The sequence below is a fragment of the Petromyzon marinus genome, chromosome 80, assembly GCF_048934315.1.
Source record: "Petromyzon marinus isolate PM22_M1 ecotype Great Lakes invasive population chromosome 80, UKy_Petmar_22M1.pri1.0, whole genome shotgun sequence".
Classification (NCBI taxonomy): domain Eukaryota; kingdom Metazoa; phylum Chordata; class Hyperoartia; order Petromyzontiformes; family Petromyzontidae; genus Petromyzon; species Petromyzon marinus.
This window is the reverse complement of record NC_133746.1, coordinates 478,193-495,608: the sequence shown is the minus strand read 5'-3', so window position 1 is coordinate 495,608 and position 17,416 is coordinate 478,193. Positions and strand designations below refer to the sequence as shown.

The following is a 17,416-nucleotide window of genomic DNA, read 5'->3' as shown; positions in this document are numbered from 1 at the left end:
CTGTCGCTGCCCTTGTGGTGAGTCAGAGGGCCTTTCGGGGTGGCCCGCACTCTCGGAAAATGATCATTAATGATTGGAGGCAAAGCCGTGAAACTGCCACTAACTATGGACTCGCTGACAAAATACTAACTGCCGTAAAACTTCTGCTAGCTATAAACTAACAAAATACTAACTGACATAAACCTGCTGCTAATTATGAACTAACAAAATACTGACTGCCATAAAACTGCTGCTAACTTTAAACTAACAACATTTTACTGCCATAAAACTGTTGCTAACTATAAACTAACGGAATACTAACTGATATAAACCTGCTGCTAAATATGAACTAACAAAATAATAACTGCCGCATAACTATTGCTAACTATGAACTAAAAACTAACAGACCCATAGAGACCCATAGAGATCCACAGAGACCCACAGAACACCCAGACCCAGAGACCCTCAGAGACCCCCACAGAGCCACCCATAGAGACCTCCTCAGAGACCCCCACAGAGACACCCACAGAGACCCACACAGTCACCCACAGAGACCCCCACAGAGTCACCCACAGAGACCACCACAGAGACCCCCACAGAGTCACCCACAGAGACCACCACAGTGACCCCCACAAAGTCACCCACAGAGACCCCCACACAGTCACCCACAGAGACCCCCACAGTCACCCACAGAGACCCCCACAGAGACACCCACAGAGACCCCCACAGTCACCCACAAAGTCACCCACAGAGTCAACCACAGAGACACCCACAGAGACCCACAGAGACCCACAGAGTCACCCACAGAGTCACGCACAGAGACCCTCACAGAGTCACCCAGAGAGACACCCACACAGAGTCACCTACACAGAGACACCCACACAGAGTCACCCACACAGAGTCACACACACAGAGTCACACACACAGAGTCACCCACACAGAGACACCCACACAGAGTCACCCACACAGAGTCACCCACAGAGACACCCACACAGAGTCACCCACACAGAGTCACCCACACAGAGTCACCGTTGATTTCGTGGCCTTCCCCCTCCCGCTGCGCAGCTCCTCGACAGCGGCCCGCCAGAGGACGGAGCTGGAGGTGGCCAAGAAGCTGCAGGGCAGGGCCAGCGATGAGCGCTACGGAGTCATCCGGGTCCTGGACACGTTCGAATTCCGTGGACACAATTGCCTCGTCGTCGAGCTCTTGAAGTACGTGAACCTTCCCAACCCCCCACCACCCACCCACGTGCGTGTCCATTGCTCCGTTCGATAGTTGATTTATTTCGGAATTAATATTTATTTAATATTTGATCAAACAACTAGATTTATCGATTTATCACATTTATTAATTGAGTTTTACACGGAGGGCTTTTGCGACCAATATCATCCAATATAGAGGTATGTTTGGGTTAGATCACGTAAATATATAAATGTTGTGTCGTTAAACCCGCCATCACTCGACACAGCCAACTAGTAAGGGTGGTCACGCAAACAGAACGTGCCAATTCGTTACTAGTACAGCACTATTGTGTAGTGTATAGTAGTGTCGTGTATAGTGTAGTGTATAGTGTAGTATAATGGTACAGCACAACGGTGTGTTGGACAGCCAAGCCACAACATTTACAATCTCTGAGTACGACATTTCGCCAGTAATTACAACCAGCTTCATCAGGCGACAGCCAGATTTTGTGGAGAATTCCACCTCTTCCGTTCCTTATAAAGAGGCACAGATGTGGTGACCACACTTCTGTGCTCTTGCGCAAAGTAGGGGGGTGATTAATTTTCTAATTTGTTCCCCAATATCTTTATTTAATAATTTTCATAATTAACTTATTTTGCAGTTTGTTTAATGAGTTTAAAGATAGTTAACAATTCATCAAAAGATGTCTCGCCTCGTTAAATCAATTAATTTCATCGAAGACGTAACTTATTTAATTGCTATTTTGATAATTAATTTATGCAACAATTAATATGACAATTTTACAATCACAATTTGTTTGGCAACTGAGTATCCAAAGCTCTGGGAAGTCGAGCAGCACGCGTCCACGTGGCCCCCGTGGGTCAAGCAGCTCAGCATGGCGAACCGCTGCATTATCGACAATCGCAGAACACCGTGGGGACAAAGCAGATGCAGGAAGTCCCCCGGGTTGCGGAAGACGCGACTCACGGAAACGCTCCCCATGAATCACACATTAAACTTTTTTCATGAGAATCTATATATATAAAAGGGAAATTTGTGAATATGTGTTTCTGTTCGAAATGTTTAGCATACTTCCCAACATGAAACAAACTTTAAAATTAAGAAAGGTCGACAATAAAGTAATAATAATACATTTATTATTAAATTGTGATATGATAGTAATAAAATGCTAGTAATGAAATAATAAAATATAAATTGTAATAACATAATCACGGTGAAATTATAATAAAATCATAATGAAATTATTATCATTAAATATTTCACGCGCGGCAATGTTTTGTGCGCGTTAGTTCTCTCGGCGCTAGTGCAGCGCGGCGACGACGCGGATGAATACCGCGGAGCGACGAGGAGTTTCCTGACCCCCTCCCCCCCCCCCCAAAACTAACCGAGTGGCACAGTCGATTTGGGGTCCGGGTTGGGGGTCGCCCTGCGCACGTCATCGGAACGGGAAAGGGGTTTTAACGTCGTCGTTGTCGTTGTCGTGCCAGGAAGAGCCTCTACGATGTCATGAGCAAAGGGAGCATCGGGCGAATCTACGTGAGGCGGTTGAGGGAGTACACCAGGGCCATCCTCGACTTCCTGTTGTACGCCAAGGGGTGGGGCATCATCCACGCGGACATCAAGCCGGTGAGCGGAGCGGGCGCGGTGGTCGCGCCCTCTCATCGGGGCGCTCGGTTAGCTGGCGCGGAAGCAGCCCGGCCACTGTTGATCGCGGGGTCGATGCGGTGGCTCCGTCCATCTGGAGGGAGTTGGTGGTAGTGGCGGTGGTGGTGGGGTCACTTTACCTCCGGTGAAGACGATCCGGGACGAGGTGGACACTCGTACCGTAGAGGCAGGCCAGCCATGGTTGATCGCAGGGTCAATGCACTGGCCCCGTCCATCTACTGTGACTCTGCCACCTCCTCCTTCCAGATGGAGGAGGTAGCAGGAGATGTTTACTACCTCGCCTGGTATACAGGGGTTCGTGGGTTTTATCCCGACCCTGACGCCTACTGTATATTTGGAGTTTGCGTCTTTTCCTCTCTCATCACCACAGTGGCTGGATGTTAACTACCTCGCCTGGTATACAGGGTCATGGGTTCGATCCCGACCCTGACTCCTGCTGTACAGTGAGGGAAAAAAAGTATTTGATCCACTGCTGATTTTGTACGTTTGCCCAATGACAAAGAAATGATCAGTCTATAATTTAATGGTAGGTTTATTTGATCAGTGAGAGACAGAATAACAACAACAAAATCCAGAAAAACGCATGTCAAAAATGCTATGCATTGATATGCATTTAAATGAGGGAAATAAGTATTTGACCCCCTCTCAATCAGCAAGATATCTGGTTCCCAGATGTCTTTTATGCAGGTAACGAGCTGAGATTAGGAGCACACTCTTAAAGGGAGTGCTCCTAATCTCAGCTTGTTACCTGTATAAAAGACACCTGTCCACAAAAGCAATCAATCAATCAGATTCCAAACTCTCCACCATGGCCAAGACCAAAGAGCTCTCCAAGGATGTCAGGGACAAGATTGCAGACCTACACAAGGCTGGAATGGGCTACAAGACCATTGCCAAGCAGCTTGGTGAGAAGGTGACAACAGTTGGTGCGATTATTCGCAAATGGAAGAAACACAAAAGAACTGTCAATCTCCCTTGGCCTGGGGCTCCATGTAAGATCTCACCTCGTGGAGTTGCAATGATCATGAGAACAGTGAGGAATCAGCCCAGAACTACACGGGAGGATCTTGTCAATGATCTCATGGCAGCTGGGACCATAGTCACCAAGAAAATGATTGGTAACACACTATGCCGTGAAGAACTGAAATCCTGCAGCGCCAGCAATGTCCCCCTGCTCAAGAAAGCACATATACATGCCCGTCTGAAGTTGGCCAATGAACATCTGAATGATTCAGAGGACAACTGGGTGAAAGTGTTGTGGTCAGATGAGACCAAAATGGAGCTCTATGGCATCAACACAACTCGCCGTGTTTGGAGGAGGAGGAATGCTGCCTATGACCCCAAGAACACCATCCCCACCGTCAAACATGGAGGTGGAAACCTTATGCTTTGGGGGTGTTTTTCTGCTAAGGGGACAGGACTTCACCGCATCAAAGGGACGATGGACGGGGCCATGTACCGTCAAATCTTGGGTGAGAACCTCCTTCCCTCAGCCAGGGCATTGAAAATGGGTCGTGGATGGGTATTCCAGCATGACAATGACCCAAAACACACGGCCAAGACAACAAAGGAGTTGCTCAAGAAGAAGCACATAAAGGTCCTGGAGTGGCCTAGCCAGTCTCCAGACCTTAATCCCATAGAAAATCTGTGGAGGGAGCTGAAGGTTCGAGTTGGCAAACGTCAGCCTTGAAACCTTAACGACTTGGAGAAGATCTGAAAAAGAAGAGTGGGACAAAATCCCTCCTGAGATATATGCAAACCTGGTGGCCAACTACAAAAAAACGTCTGACCTCTGTGATTGCCAACAATGGTTTTGCCACCAAGTACTAAGTCATGTTTTGCAGAGGGGTCAAATACTTATTTCCCTCATTAACATGCAAATCAATTTCTAACATTTTTGACATGCGTTTTTCTGGATTTTGTTGTTGTTTCTCACTGTTAAAATAAACCTACCATTAAAATTATAGACTGATCATTTCTTTGTCAGTTGTCAAACATACAAAATCAGCAGGGGATCAAATACTTTTTTTCCCTTACTGTATGTTTAGAGTCTGCGTCTCGCTCTCCCCGTGGTGGTCACGTGGATTTTACTCCAGGTCCTCCTGCTTTTTACCTCCACGTTCAGAATCAACATCACCAAGCGTTTAGAGTATTTTATCACTGCTGCAACATTTCCGCGTAATGATGGTGATGAGCTATCGTTTGTGATGGCCAGGTCGCTTCTGACAAAAAAGCTGCACAGCAGCACAGAGTGGGGCCTGACACCTAGTAAAGTAAAACATAGCTTCGTTTTAGTTTGGGTCTCTCTATGTCTGTGTGGGTCTCTATGAGATTGGGTCTCTGTTGGTGTGTATGGGTCTCTATGAGTATGGGTCTCTGTGGGTGTGTATGGGTCTCTATGGGTATGGGTCTCTATGAGTATGGGTCTCTGTGGGTGAGTGTGGGTCTCTTTGGGCCTGTTGAAACACGTCTCTAGAGTGTTTAGCTGCTGCTATAAATGTCCATGCAATGCTGATGATGCTGATGATGATGATGTTGATGATGTTGATGATGATGATGATGAAATCAGCTACTTGGTTGAGATGATGTTATTACGTGATGGCCAGGTCGTTTCCGATAAAATAGCTACACAGCAGCTCAGCGGGGCCTTACACCCTGGTAGTAAAATAAAACAAATAGGTTGAGTAATTTATTAAAACGACTTTAAACGGGTCTCAGGCACGTAGACCGTGTCGCAAGTCAGCGGGGAAGGGGGGGCCTGCCCGTGTGGATGTAAATGCGTCACTTTGCATGATCGACCCACTGCTGGCTAGACACTCTTGCCGTAACCTCAGAGCGTGGAATTCCTTCTCTGTCTCTCCCCTTTGTCCAGGATAACATTCTGCTCACCGCGGCCGGCAAAGTCAGGGTCACCGACTTCGGTTGCAGCTCCTACCTGAAGCATAAAAGTGAGTGGCTTTGTGTGCGTGGAGTTTCTTTTTTCAGGGTTAGCTCGCGTCAACGTAAACGTTGCGTCGTCAAACCCGCCACCATCCGACGCAGCCAGTTAGTGAGGTTCAGCGTCACGTAAACAGGACGCTCCAATTCTCCACTTGCACAGCACTAGCCGGTGTGCTGGAGATGTAAACCCACTACGACGTTTACAATTCGAGCGATTACAGCCGAGCATCATTATCGGGTGGGCAGCCAGAGTACGCGGTCCAACCCAAAACTCATCTCCGCCGTGAAATATCGTTCGCAGAAGCCGACTAGGCGTTTAACCGACCGAAAAAAGAAACCTGTTCAACCCACGTCGCTGTTGACGGAGGGGCTACTTTATATTAATCGTCATTGTTGTTATTGTTGGTGTTGCTGTACAGCCCAAAACGTGTGCGGGACGTTGAACTACATGGCCCCGGAGCTGCTGCTGGGCTACTATGTCACCTGTGCTGTGGACATGTGGGCCCTGGGCTGCACCGTAGCCGAGATGGCCACCGGCAAGGATCTCTTTGATTCACGGACCTACACAGAACACCTGCCCTACTGCATCGAGGTACGGTCAGTGGGTGGGTACGGTGGGTGGGTATGGTGGGTGGGTACCGGTGGGTATGGTGGGTGGGTGGACGGGCAGCTCTCTATGGATATGGGTCTTTGTGGGTCGGCACAGAGACCCATACTCATAGAGACCCAAACGGATCCACAGAGACCCATACTCATAGAGACTCATGCAGACCCACAGAGATCCATACTCATAGAGACACATACAGACCCACAGAGACCCATACTCATAGAGACTCATGCAGACCCACAGAGACCCAAACTCATAGAGACCCATGCAGACCCACAGATACCAATTCTTATAGAGTTTGATTCGCTCTGGCGGCCACAAACAACCGGCGAGGAAGATCTGAACTGGTCCTGGACCTCTCATAGGTCTACTCAGCCTCAAACGAGTACTTGGTGTAGCGGTGTGTAGTAAACATTTCCACTGGGGGAGACAAAGGTGGCCGGGCGTGGTGCTGGGCACCCACCCGCTCATCTGTCGTTCCGGCCTTCAAAGGTGCTGCTCGCTGATAACAGCACTTGCCCCAGCAATGAGATGAGGCTAAACTGGGAGGAGGAGATTGTTGTCTTTGTACACAGTGCTGGCCTTCGTAGGTGCTGCTCGCTACTAACAGCGCTTGCCCTAGCAATGAGATGAGGCTAATAAGGAGAGGGAGGGATTGTTGTCTTTGTACACAGTGCTGGCCTTCATAGGTGCTGCGCGCGACTAACAGCACTTGCCCCAGCAATCAGATAAGGCTTAGACGTGGACGGGGGGAGGATTGTTGTCTTTGTACAAAGTGCTGGCCTTTATAGGTGCTGCTTGCGATGAATCAGCACTTGCCCCAGCAATGAGATGAGGCTAATACGGGGAAGGGGAGATTGTTGTATTTGTACACAGTGCTGGCCTTCATAGGTGCTGCTCGCTACTAACAGCGCTTGCCCTAGCAATGAGATTAGTCTAATAAGGAGAGGGAGGGATTGTTGTCTTTGTACAGAGTGCCGGCCTCGACAGGCGCTGCCTCCACCACTACTCACTGCTGACAGACGGCACTTGCCCCAATGGGCAAGCTGAGGCTACACCGGCTGTAACCCCCCCCTCCTCCTTTTGTCTTTGTCCGAAACCGTGCGCAGATCCTGGGCATGCCCCCGAAAAAGATGGTGGACGAAGCACCTAACAAGACAACTTACTTTGGTGAGTCAAAGGCTCGGGCAGGCTGGCGCCAGCGACGTGACCCATTCCCTTTTGTTAGATGGGGGGGTGGCAGTGAGGCTCTTATAGGGTTCTATTGTAGGGGGGGGGGGCTCTGATTATCCCGGAGGTGGGGGGTGGGGTGGGGGTTGGGGATCTTTGTAACAGTCGTTAGGAAGCATAGGTGGGTGGGTGAGTGAGCGGGTGGGTAGGTGGGTGGGTCGGTGAGTGGGTGGGTTAGTGAGTGGGAGAGTGGGTATGTAGGTGGGTGAGTGGATATGTAGGTAGGTAGGTGGGCGACTGGATAGGTAGGTGGGTAAGTGCATAGGTGGGTGGGTGAGTTGGTCGGTGTGAGGGTAGGTGGGTAAGTGGGCAGGTGTGTGAGTTGGTGGGTATGTCGGTCTATAGGTAGGTGGGTAGGTAAGTGGATGAGCGGGTATGTGGGCGACGTGGTGGTTGGTGACTCTGCGTGCGTCTCTCTGTCGCTGCAGACCCTGAGGGCCTCCCCTACAACCTGTCCAAGCAGGGGCCACCGGGAAGCCTCCCTCTGCACCGCGCGCTGCAGGGCCACCACCCTCAGCTGGTGGACTTCGTCAGCCGTTGCCTGCAGTACGAACCACACTCACCCCTCGCTCACCCCCACTCATCCCCACACCACTCACCCCCACTCACTCACCCCCACTCACCACCCCATACCTGTCAACACCTTATCACTGCCCTACCTTACTACAGACACAAAATTATTGGTCACCCCGTGACCCTCATAAATCTCAACGTTCATCCTGCAAAATCCGATCACAAGGGACAAACAAATAGAAACGAATTATTATTGTTACCCAGAATTGAAACGGCTGCACTCCGTACGGACCTGAAAACACAATTTCCCTGCACAAGAATATCTAATAAACCGTACGGGTTGACAGCTCTGCCACCCACTCACCACCCACCACCACTCCCTCCCACCCTCGCCATCTCTCCCCCCACGCCGCCATCTCCCCACTCTCCCCCCACCTCCCACCCTGTCAAATCATCTCACCATGCCCCTCTCACCACGTGTGTGTCTCCCTCCATCCCTCCCCTCCCTCCCCGTGCGTCTCCCAATAGATGGGATCCGAATCTCCGGATGACGCCTGAGCAGGCGCTGGCTCACAGCTGGCTCCAAACCACCACCACCACCACTCGCAACACTACCAGAAGGGCCACCCCCACCAATGCCACCATCTGGGCCACCACCACCACCATCGGGGGCACCTCCACCGCTAGTGAGGCCACCACCAGCAGCAAGGCCACCCCCACTGCCAGCGAGGCCAACCCCACCACCACCACCATTCGGGCCACCACCGTCACTCGGGCCACCACCACCAGTGAGGTCACCCCCACCGCCAGCGAGGCCACCCTCACAACCACCACCATCCGAGCCACCACCACCAGCTGGGCCGACACCACCAACTGGGCCACCATCACCATCAGCAGCAGCGGTGGCACCACTCCTGTGCAGGGATCTGCAGCTGCTGAGCAACGGTGAGCCTCTCTCTGTGTACCTCGCCTGGTACGCAGGAAGTCGTGGGTTCGATCCCGACCCTGATGAGATATTAACCACCTCGCCTGATACGCAGGAGGTCGTGGGTTCAATCCCGATCCTGATGAGACGTTAACTACCTCGCCAGGTACGCAGGACGTCGTGGGTTCGATCCCGACCCTGATGAGACGTCAACTACCTCGCCTGGTACGCAGGAGGTCGTGGGTTCGATCCCGGCCCTGATGAGATGTTAACTACCTCGCCTGGTATACAGGAGGTCGTGGGCTCGAACCCGACCCTGACGATGCCAGCTGCTGCTGTATATTTGCATTCTGCATTTCTGTCCCCGTGGTCACCGCGTGGATTCTTCTCAGGGTCCTCAGGATTTTCCCCTCCACGTTGAGAATCGGCGTCATGCACTTCGAGTATTTGACTGCCGCTATGAATGTCCACGCGATGATGATGATGTTATCTGTCCACTTGATTCGGCTATCATTCGAGATGGCCAAGTCGCTTCTGGTCTAAGTGGGTCTATGGGTTTCTGTGGGTCTATGCGTCCCTGTGATTATGGGCCTCAGGGGTCTGTATGGGTCTCTATAAGTATGGGTCTCTGGGGTCTGTATGGGCTCTATTAGTATGGGTCTCTGTGCGTCTCTGAATATGGGTCTATGAGTATGGGTCTGTATAGGTCTCTATTAGTATGGGTCTCTGTAGATCTGTATGGGTCTCTATGAGTATGGGTCTCTGTGAGTGTAATGAGTGGCTCCAACACGATAAGAACTTGAAACGTTTATTAATAAAACTTCGGTACAGTTGGCTGTCTACTCGTCTCTTGTCACTCGCACCACGGATGCATGGCCCCCCAAGCGGCTTCGCTGCCCTGCGCCACGTGGCGCTCGCCCCACTCTCTAGCACGCCGCTGGCTGACGGCGCTGGCTAGGGAGCGGCTGATTGGCTGAAGGTTGAGCCGCCACGTGGCCGATAAAGATGGCGGAGCAGCGGCAGCGACAGGAAGCTCCTCTTGATTCTTCACACACCGACCCCGCACCTTGCTCCGGCCCCCACTTATATTCGCTCCCTGGCGACTAAACCCCGCCTCTGGCCACGTCCCTCATGGAACCTTTGGGAGCGTTCCAGAGGCTTCCCGGGTGGCTCCGCCCCATTACCTTTGGCCTCGATGTAATTTTTCCCCGAGATAACCCATAACTGCATATCACACCACACCCCACGTAATAAAGGAGATGGTGCTCTCATTGCATGAGTATGGGTCTCTGTAGGTCTATGGGTCTGTATGAGCATTGGCCTGTATGGGTCTCTATGAGTATGGGTCTCTGTGGGTATGTATGGGTCTCTATAAGGATGGGTCTCTATGAGTGTGGGTCTGTATGGGTCGCTATGAGTATGGGTCTCTGTAGGTCTATGGGTCTCTGTGGCTATGTATGGGTCTCTATGAGGATGGGTCTCTGTAGGTCTATGGGTCTCTGAGGATGGGTCTGTATGAGTATGGGTCTGTATGGGTCGCTATGAGTATGGGTCTCTGTAGGTCTATGGGTCTCTGTGGGTATGTATGGGTCTCTATGAGGATGGGTCTCTGTAGGTCTATGGGTCTCTATGAGTATGGGTCTCTGAGTATGGGTCTGTATGGGTCGCTATGAGTATGGGTCTCTGTAGGTCTATGGGTCTCTGTGGGTATGATGACGACGACGATGACGATGATGATGTTGATGATGAAGACGATGTTCATGACGACGATGATGATGATGACGATGATGATGACGACGACGACGATGATGATGACGATGATGCGCTGCTGTGGTGTTGCTGCCTCTCTCCACAGAGCGGAGCCGGAGGAGAAGCTCCCATCACCATCGTCACCGCTCACCCAGACTTTTGGAGAGAGGACAGAGGTGGTGGAGACGCAGGAGGAGGATGACGACGAGGATAAAGAGGAGGATGAAGAGAAGGATGAAGAGGAGAAGGATGAAGAGGAGAAGGAGAATGAAGAGGAGAAGGAGAATGAAGAGGAGAAAGAGAAGGAAGAGGAGGAGGAGAGGGAGCGAGGGGTCCTGGCGTGTGTGGGCAAGGCGCTCCGCTCGCTCTTCGGCCGCCTGCTCCTCTGTGGTGGACGGCCCACGGCAGAGTAGCGGAGTGGTGGTGGTGGAATCGGTGCAACCACCACCACGAGCAGCAGCAGCAGCAGCACCACCACCACACTCACTCACCACCCACACTCACCACACAATGGACTACAGCCAGCCTAGCCACGTGCGCGTGTGAAGAGTTAGGATAGAGATACAAAATAAGTTATAATGTAATAATGTGTATATATATCTAGACCATTGTTTATCGATTGTTGTTGTTAATAAATAAGCGGACTCAACAGAACGTTGCAGTTGTGTTTGTTGTGGCGAGTTGCTGCTGCCTGGGGTCTCAGGTGACTTGCCTGGTATATAGGTCGTGGGTTCAATTCCGACCCTGATGAGATGTTAACTACCTCGCCTGATACGCAGGAGGTCGTGGGATCCATTCCGACCCTGATGAGATGTTAACTACCTCGCCTGGTATACAGGAGGTCGTGGGTTCGATCCTGACCCTGACGATCCCTGCTGCTGTATATTTGGAGTCTATGTCTCTCTCTCATCATCACAGTGGCTGGGAGATGTTAACTACCTCGCCTGGTATACAGGAGGTCGTGGGTTCCATCCCGACCCTGACGATGCCTGCTGATGCGGATGGTGGGTTCCTGGTGGGGGGATGTGGGAGACATACAGAGAACCACAAAGATGCATAGAGACCCATATAAATACACAGAGAATCGTAAAGACAGACCCATAGAAATACATAGAGACCCATAGAGACACACAGATCCATACATATACATAGAGACCCACAGAGACCCACAGAGACCCACAGACACCCAGAGAGACACACACAGAGACCCACAAAGATACATAGAGACCCAATGAAATACATTTTACCAGGTAAGGAGCTATGTAGCGCTGGCTATTACAAACGATAGCAGCTCAACCAAGTGGCTGAAAACATCATCATCATCATCGTGTGGAAATGTATAGACACCCACAGAGACTCAGACTCACCATACAGAGACCCACACACTCACCACAGAGACGCACAGACTCAACACAGAGACCCACAGACTCACCTCACACAGACACACACAGACACCCACAGACTCACCACACACAGACACACACAGAGACCCACAGACTCACCTTACACAGAAACCCACAGACTCACCACACACAGACACCCACAAATTCACCTCACACAGACACAAACAGAGACCCACAGACTCACCTCACACAGACACCCACAAACTCACCTCACAGAGACCCACAGACTCACACAGAGAACCACAGACTCACCACACACAGAGACCCACAAACTCACCTCACACAGACACCCACAGACTCACCTCACAAAGACACACAGACTCACCACGCACAGACACCCACAGAGACCCACAGACTCACCACCTACAGACACACACAGAGACCCACAGACTCGCCACACACAGACCCAAAGACTCACCACACATAGACACACACAGAGACCCACAGACTCACCTCACACAGAGACCCACAGACTCACCACACACAGACACCCACAAATTCACCTCACACAGACACACACAGACTCACCACACACAGACACACACAGACTCACCACACACAGACACCCACAAATTCACCTCACACAGACACACACAGACTCACCACGCACAGACACCCACAGAGACCCACAGACTCACCACCTACAGACACACACAGAGACCCACAGACTCGCCACACACAGACCCACAGACTCACCACACACAGAGACCCACAAACTCACCTTACACAGTCACCCACAGACTCACCCCACACAGAAACCCACAGACTCACCTCACACAGACACACACAGACTCACCACACACAGAGACCCACAGACTCACCTCACACAGACACACACAGACTCACCTCACACAGAGACCCACAGACTCACCACACACAGACACACACAGAGACCCACAGACTCACCTCACACAGAAACCCACAGAGACCCACAGACTCACCTCACACAGAGCCCTGTGTCGGCATCTTCAGGCTGAGCCGACCTCGAGGAGGCCCAGACAGGGTTCAGATTTTTCCCGCCATCACCGCCATTCGCCCCAACCCGAAGCGGAAGCAGAAGCTGGGGGTGGAGGTGGAGGGCGCCCAAAGAGGCGGGGCGGGAGGCGGCTTCCGGGGGCGTGGTCTCGCACTGGCACGTCACTCGGAGGGGCGTGGCTGAAGGGTACGTGGTAACGTCCCTCGCACTGTGACAGCACCGGTGACGTCACAATCACCACGTGCTTCCTCAGAGTATGAGACGGGCTTGAAAGAGACGGCAGCTTCTTAAACTTCAGCTGCTTCAGCTTCATCATCGTCGCCTTTCAAAAAACTTCTGCTGAAGCTATCCGAGCGAAACTATTGACGAGGTGAGTTTTGTGGGTGCGTGGTGAGTGTGTGGGTCCGTGTTGTGCGTTCGTGGTGCGGATGGTGGGTTCCTGGTGGGGGGATGTGGGAGACACAGAGAACCACAAAGATGCATAGAGACCCATATAAATACACAGAGAATCGTAAAGACAAAGACCCATAGAAATACATAGAGACCCATAGAGACCCACAGAGACCCACAGACACCCAGAGAGACAAACACAGAGACCCACAAAGATACATAGAGACCCAACGATATACATTTTACCAGGTAAGGAGCTATGTAACGCTGGCTATGACAAACGATAGCAGCTCAAGCAATTGGCTGATAACATTATCATCATCATCGTGTGGAAATGTATAGACACCCAGAGACTCAGACTCACCATACAGAGACCCACACACTCACCACACAGAGTCCCACAGACTCAACACACAGACCCACACACTCACCACAGAGACCCACAGACTCACCACACACAGATACCCACAAACTCATCTCACACAGACACAGAGACCCACAGACTCACCTCACGCAGAGACCCACAGACTCATCACACACAGACACCCACAAACTCACCACACACAGACACACACAGAGACCCACAGACTCACCACACACAGACCCACAGACTCACCTCACACAGACACCCACAGAGACCCACAGACTCACCACACACAGACACACAGAGACCCACAGACTCGACACACACAGACCCACAGACTCACCACACACAGAGACCCAGAAACTCACCTCACACAGACACCCACAGACCCACCTCACACAGACACCCACAGACTCACCTCACACAGACATACACAGACTCACTTCACACAGAGACCCACAGACTCAGCTCACACAGACACACGCAGACTGACCTCACACAGAGACCCACAGGCTCACCTCACACAGACACACAGAGACCCACAGACTCACCTCACACAGAGCCGACCTCGAGGAGGCCCAGACAGGGTTCAGATTTTCCCGCCATCGCCGCCATTCGCCCGGACCGGAAGCGGAAGTAGAAGCTGGGGGTGGAGGTGGGGGTCGCCGAAAAAGGAGGGGCGGGAGGCGGCTTCCGGGGGCGTGGCCTCGCACTCTCACGTCATTCGGAGGGGCGTGGCTGAAGGGGGCGTGGCAACGTTCCTCGCACTGTGACAGCACCGGTGACGTCGCAATCACCACGTGCTTCCTCAGAGTACGAGACGGGCATGAAGGAGACGGCAGCTTCTTAAACTTCAGCTGCTTCAGCTTCATCATCGTCACCTTTCGAACAACTTCTGCTGAAGCTATCCGAGCGAAACTATTGACGAGGTGAGTTTTGTGGCTTCCTGGTGAGTGTGTGGGTCCATGTTGTGGGTTCGTGGTAAGTGTGTGGGTCCTTGTTGCGGGATTGTGGAGAGTGTGTCGGTCCGTGGTAAGGATGTGGGTGCGTGGTGAGTGTGTGGGTCCGTGTTGTGGGTTCGTGGTGAGTGTGTGGGTCCATGGTGAGGATGTGGGTGCGTGGTGAGTGTGTGGGTCCGTGTTGTGAGTTCGTGGTGAGGATGGTGGGTTCCTGGTGGGGGGATGTGGGAGACACACAGAGAACCACAAAGATGCATAGAGACCCATATAAATACACAGAGAATCGTAAAGACAAAGACCCATAGAAATACATACAGACCCATAGAGACACACAGATCCATAGATATACATAGAGACCCATAGAGACCCAGAGAAACCCACAGAGACCCACAGACACCCAGAGAGACACACACAGAGACCCACAGACTCACCACAACAGAATCACCACACACAGAGACCCACAGACTCACCTCACACAGATACACACAGACTCACCACACACAGATACACACAGACTCACCACACAAAGACTCACACAGAGACCCACAGACTCACCTCACACAGAGACCCACAGACTCACCACACATAGACCCACAGACTCACCTCACAAAGACACACACAGGCTCACCATGCACAGACACCCACAGAGACCCACAGACTCAACACCAACAAACACACACAGAGACCCATAAACTCACCTTACACAGACACCCACAAACTCACCTCACACAGACACACACAGACTCACAACACACAGAGACCAACAGACTCACCTCACACAGATACACACAGACACCCACAGACTCACCACACACAGACTCACACAGAAACCCACAGACTCACCTTACACAGAGACCCACAGACTCACCACACATAGACACCCACAAACTCACCTCACACAGACACAAACAGAGACCCACAGACTCACCTCACACAGACACCCACAAACTCACCTGAAACAGAGACCCACAGACTCACCACACACAGACACACACAGAGAACCACAGACTCACCACACACAAAGACCCACAAACTCACCACACACAGACCCACAGACTCACCTCACAAAGACACACACAGACTCACCATGCACCGACACCCACAGAGACCCACAGACTCACCACCAACAGACACACACAGAGACCCATAAACTCACCTTACACAGACACCCACAAACTCACCTCACACAGACACACACAGACTCACAACACACAGAGACCCACAGACTCATCTCACACAGACACCCACAGACTCACCTCACACAGACACACACAGAGACCCACAGACTAACCACACACAGAGACCCACAAATTCACCTCGCACAGATACACACAGACACCCAGACTCACCACACACAGACTCACACAGAGACCCATAGACTCATCTCACACAGAGACCCACAGACTCACCACACATAGACACCCACAAACTCACCTCACACAGACACAAACAGAGACCCACAGACTCACCTCACACAGACACCCACAAACTCACCTCAAACAGAGACCCACAAACTCACCACACACAGACACACACAGAGACCCACAAACTCACCACACACAGACCCACAGACTCACCTCACAAAGACACACACAGACTCACCATGCACAGACACCCACAGAGACCCACAGACTCACCAACAACAGACACACACAGAGACCCACAGACTCGCCACACACAGACCCACAGACTCACCAACAACAGACACACACAGAGACCCATAGACTAACCACACACAGAGACCCACAAACTCACCTCACACAGACACCCACAGACTCACCTAACACAGACACCCACAGACTCACCTCACACAGACACACACAGACTCACCACACACAGAGACCCACAGACTCACCTCACATAGACACACACAGAGACCCACAGACTCACCTCACACAGACACACAGACTCACCTCACACAGAGACCCACAGACTCACCTCACACAGACAGACACAGAGACCCACAGACTCACCACACACAGACACACACAGAGACACACAGACTCACCTCACACAGAGACCCACTGACTCACACAGACACCCACAGACTCACCTCACACAAAGCCCCGTGTCGACATCTTCAGGCTGAGCCAACCTCGAGGAGGCCCAGACAGGGTTCCCGCCATCGCCGCCATTCGCCCCGACCGGAAGCGGAAGTAGATGGGGGTGGAGGTGGGTGGCACCCAAAGAGGCGGGGCGGGAGGCGGCTTCCGGAGGCGTGGTCTCGCACTCTCACGTCACTCGGAGGGGCGTGGCTGAAGGGGGCGTGGTAACATCCCTCGCACTGTGACAGCACCGGTGACATCGCAATCACCACGTGCTTCCTCAGAGTACGAGACGGGCATGAAGGAGACGGCAGCTTCTTAAACTTCAGCTGCTTCAGCTTCATCATCGTCGCCTTTCGAATAACTTCTGCTGAAGCTATCCGAGCAAAACTATTGACGAGGTGAGTTTTGTGGGTTCCTGGTGAGTGTGTGGGTCCGTGTTGTGGGTTCGTGGTAAGTGTGTGGGT

The 17,416-nt window shown here is 51.9% G+C and overlaps 1 long non-coding RNA gene across 1 annotated transcript; it reads right to left on the bottom strand.

Annotated features, from left to right (window-relative positions):
- Positions 1 to 9,857: 9,857 nt before the first annotated feature.
- On the bottom strand, positions 9,858 to 16,280 carry LOC142907590 (uncharacterized). The gene is made up of 3 exons (XR_012931108.1): positions 14,497 to 16,280; positions 13,157 to 13,630; positions 9,858 to 11,824 (listed from the first exon to the last, which is right to left on the bottom strand). It is a non-coding gene; the product is annotated as an uncharacterized LOC142907590 (long non-coding RNA).
- Positions 16,281 to 17,416: the final 1,136 nt, after the last annotated feature.